Below are 4899 nucleotides of genomic sequence, written 5' to 3' on the forward strand. Positions count from 1 at the left end.
TTCTCTCTTTCCGGCGAACTTGCCACGATGGATGGCTCGATGAGAATATGTGCCAATGCCGAATCCTTTGTTCCTCCGATCGAAGGGAGAATTCGAGAACTCTGGAATCCTATCCAAGTCTCGGAAGATACGGCGGATGTAGGCGGGTTCAAATGCAGGCGACTGGGGTGAAGAGGTCGACCAGCCCGATTCTTCGTTCGGAATTTCTCTAACCGACTGCTATGCATTGATTATAATTGTGATAGGCCAAATGTGGCCGTTTGTATGTATGTGTTGCGACCCTTGGGAGGTCGCGTGACTTTATGTTTTCGGGATCGGCCGTTGGTGGCTTTCGAATCCCTGTTATAAATGCCTTTTATGAACTATGCGTTTTGATTTATACTTTCGTCAAGTGTAGAGGGTTTGAATACGTGTAGTCACTTCGCATTCAATCTCTTTTTTTTGTCGCTAGGTCCGTAGGTCGCTTGTAGCGAACGTTAGGTTTGTAAGCGATAAGAGGCAAATTTTGGGATCTCGTATTCTGGATACTTATGCCTATGAGATGTCTTAGATACCAGCAAGCCGGGTTTAGGGCAAGACCTAGGTCTACTTTCGGACTGAAGCTGTGCGATGACAAATCGGCTTTCGTTTTGCTTGTTTGCGATTTTGACCTGACTCGTACCGTTCTAGAATCTGCGAAGTGCTTATCGGCTTATATGATTCGTTTGGATACGAGTCGAGCTACTTCCTTTACGAAGAGCTAACCAAAATTGGATTTTTTTGTATAGCGCGCTATGATATCCTTGTCGGATGCAAAAGGACTTCGTTAGAAGCCGGACTACGAATTTGATTGAGTGAAACGTTTCTATATTTTTCCGTCGGGGCCAATCGACGGAAGCGAATTTTAGAGTCGCGGATGGACTGTTTTTGGAGTTTTTTAGAGTCGCGGATGGACTGTTTGGAGGAAAATGGAGAATCAAGACTTTTGGGAACTAACGACGTCTCGCGTTCCTCAAAGATATGATTTTCGTTTTCCTTAATGTTTATGCGTTGAGTAAGCATTTGAATCAAAATGATTTATAATTGATAATGTAGACTACATGCGAAAAGTGTTTGCGGGAGTACAAGGATATCCGTCCCCTCTCCCCCCCCCTTTTTGGCGAGGGGATAGCTGAACTCGTCGGGTTGCGACGAGCTGCCTACGTACCTCTTGCGAGGATCAAGCCATCTCGTAGTTCTGTTTCTATCACGGTTGTTATTACTCCACGATTTCTGGCGCCTTGACTGTTTCAGCTAAGTCGGCGGTCGCGTCGGGATGGATCATCCGTTTTTTCGGCGACGGACTCGAGGATTTTTCCAGTATCCTGAGTTGTGGCCTGTTCGGACAAATCCGAGTTGCTTTTTGCTGAGTTCTCGGAGGTACTCAGGTTCTTCTTGGTTCGCTTCGGGTTAGCTACTGGGGCGTTCCGATTGCTGCGAAGTTTATGTTCGGCTAGGAAGCAGAGTCGCGACTGTTTTTGGCTTCCCCAGATTACCGCTGTTCCAGTTGGTGTTGGAAACTTGACGCCGAGATGGTAAGTGGACGGGACTGCCTTCATGGCATTTATCCAAGAGTTCCCATTATGGCGTTATAGATAGCCGGGTTATCCACTACCGCGAATTCGACGATCTTCGTGACTTCTTTAGCCATGACCGGGAGTCTGATTTTTCCGAGGGTCATGGATGTGACGCCCGAGAATCCAGTAGTGGTCTTGGCTCTGGGATGACTTCTCCGAGGGGTATGTTCATCCTCTGCAGAGTGTCGCGGAACATGATATTGACCGTGCTTCCTGTGTCGATGAGGATGCGGCCGACTTCGAGATCTTGAATCACCAAGTCGATGACCAGAGGATCGTAGTGGGGTTTATCGAGTCCGGTCGTATCCTGTTCCTCGAAGGTGATTGCGTGTGACTGGGAACGTCGTCCTCCGGACACCATCCGGGGCTTGTCTCGGCCTTCCGTCCGTAGGCTTTGATCGACGACACGGAGTCCTGGTAAAAATGCGATCCTCCGATGACCATGTTGATCCTTTGGCGGTTGTTGTTGTTTCCTTCGCCGTCTTGTCTCCGTTCGCGTTTTTCGCCCGATTGAGTTCCAGGAGCGTTATTGGGATTGGCTCCGTCGGTCCTCGGCGACGGTCAGAATCTAGGATCAGGTCTTTCATGCTCTTGACCGTTGCTAGTTTGCCGTCGAGCAGCTTCATAATGAGTCTAGCGCCGAGGACTTTGCAGTTGGCGGTGGAGTGACCTCTCGTCTGATGGAACTCGCAGCTGGAATTGTCCTTGTACGAGTTCCGCGTCCAGGTGTTTCCGGAGGTCCTTCCTTGTTCGGATTAACGGCGTAATTATGTTCGCCTTGGACGTCCTCCCCCTCGTGATGGACGTACTTGTCGTTACGAGAGGTTTTCTTCTTGCCGGACGCTTTCGGCGGTCCATGCTTTTGCGCTAGGATTTTCATCTCTTCTTCCATGATGATGAAATCCGTTGCCTTGTGGAGGGTATCTTGGATGGTGCGTGGCCTTTCCAGAGAAATCCACTTTCGGAATTTCGATTTGTACCAGAGGTTCTTCCTCAGGGCGTCGATGGCGACTCTATCGCTGAGGCCTGTTACCCTGGACATCACGAGTTTGAACCTCTTTATGTAGTCGCGGAGCGGTTCGTCTTCCTTTTGAATTAGACTCCAAAGGTCTACGTCGGAAGTTTCCCTGTCCATGAACATGGAGAATTGCTTCAGAAAAGCCGAAGCAAGCTGGCGGAAACTTCCGATGGAGTTTCTTTTCAAGTGTGAGAACCACTCGAGCGCAGCACCTCTGAGGTTCTCGACGAATAGGAGACAGCAGCCGACATCCTTTTCCCGCTCCGGAAGTTTAGACCTTGCCATTGCAATCTGGAAAGACTGCAGATGTGCCTTTGGATCTGTGGTTCCATCGTAGGTGGGAAGCTTTATTTTCCCAGGATCCGAGACTCGCGCCTCCGTGATTCGAGAGGTGAACGGGTTTTTCTCGACTCCTCGAGGAGCAGGTCGATCTCGGGGCAGTGCTGGTCGCGTGGTGAATCTGCGATTTTACCGCTTTCACCTCGGCTGCAGTTTTGGCGATGTACTCGCGCAGATCGTGAATCTCGCTGGCGCCGTTTGCGCTCTTCTGTCTACGCTGGCGGCGATAGGCCCGAGTCTGGTCCTCAGCCAACCTTTCTTGCTCTGACCAGTAGAGGTCTTCTTCCTCTTCTGTCATGGGTTTTTCGAAGGCTGCCGCCAGTCGAGCTGACTGACTTCGGGTCCTTCGGTGGTGGATGTCGGCGTCTTCGTCGGACGGATCCGATTGATCGCTGACATCCAGATTGATTCTTTCGACGTCGTCTCCTTCGTTGTCCCTTGCGGGAGGTGGAAGGTTGCCCGTCGTTTTCTTCTGCCCCGTCGGAGTGGTATCGTCAGGGACGAGTTCGGGGATTTTCTCGGGCATCTTTTTCTGGTCTTCGGAAGTTCCGAAGTCCAGCCTCCTGACACGCCTCACCTTGGTGGATCCGCGCGGGAGTTTGCTTTTCGCTGTTAAGGTATTGACCTGTTAGCGAGTGAAGCCATTAGTTTCTCCTGTTCTTCCGACCGTTTCTGGGCGGTGGCGAACAGTTCCTTCATCTGGTCCAGCATCGCGGTGTTTGCCTCGGCAGTGACCGTCGATACGTTTCCGTCAGGAGTCTTTTCAGCGTTGACATCGACGGCTGGTCCGTCGTGTGTTTGCTTGTCTTTTCCGCGTCAACAGACATGCTTAACCGGCGTGCGTAGTTGCGAGAAAGATAAGCCGTGAATCCCCTCCTTCTAGCGCCAAACTGTGGGAACCGAAATTCGCACTGTCGATTTTAGTTAAGTTAAAACGTAGGAAAACTAAGTTGACCTAGTTTTCCCCGAGGATCCCGGCTATCTGCTGGCCACCACGACAAAGTTAAGACAAGTCTAATTCGAGAATAAATGCGTAAAATAAATAGAGCAAAAGAAAGAATCTTATTTCCGAATCTGCGGAGAGCGTTTGGACAACAGGTCGAGATCTCGGCCGCAAGAGCTGTCGATCGTCGCTAGTCTCGAAACCTAGATCTAACCTAGTTGAGTCGCAGCTCGCTAAAAAAGGAAATAAGCGCCTAAGTTCTAATTGCTCTGGAGTGGTTTCTTTCTTCTGATTTCGGATCCCCCTTCCTCTGCTCCTAGCATTGCTTTATATCCTATATGACGGTCTATCCTTGATGGGCTGAGTCTGCCGCGGGCTGGACTTTTTCCATTTTCGTCGGCTTTCGTGTTTATCAGAAAGTTGACATTTATCTTTTCGGAAAGTTGACATTTATCTTTTCGGAAGTTTAACATTTATCTTGTAGGTGAAGATAATTGTAAACCGTCGCATCTATCCTTTTAGGAAATCGTAAATGGATCGTCTGATCGGGTTTGGTCCCTTTCGGGCCGTCTTCCGGACTTCCGCTGTTTTTTCTACGATTTCTTTGAAAGGATGCTCCTACTTGGATGTCGAGTCTTTCGAAGATCTTCGATCTATTGCCGAGGTGAATGGTGTTTTTAAGATACCATCACCGTTTTATACGAGTCTTCCTATCCGTTGACGTCTTAGGGTTCTTCGAAATCCCGGAGCAGAAAAAGGAGTTTTGTTTGCGGGACTTGGAAAGTCGCAAAACACGGATTTCTGGCGACCGAGGCCTGGAACTTACGCACGAAGACTAGCCGTCCAACGCCCGAGCCAGCACGGGCTAGCCGCCCGGCGACCACGGCCAGCACGGGCGCTAGCCGCCGGCGGCCACGGCCAGCACGGGGCTAGCCGCCCGGCGGCCACGGCCAGCACGGGCGCTAGCCGCCGGCGGCCACGGCCAGCACGGGGCTAGCCGCCCG

Source organism: Raphanus sativus, chromosome 3 (assembly GCF_000801105.2).
Source record: "Raphanus sativus cultivar WK10039 chromosome 3, ASM80110v3, whole genome shotgun sequence".
In the NCBI taxonomy this organism is placed as follows: Eukaryota; Viridiplantae; Streptophyta; class Magnoliopsida; order Brassicales; family Brassicaceae; genus Raphanus; species Raphanus sativus.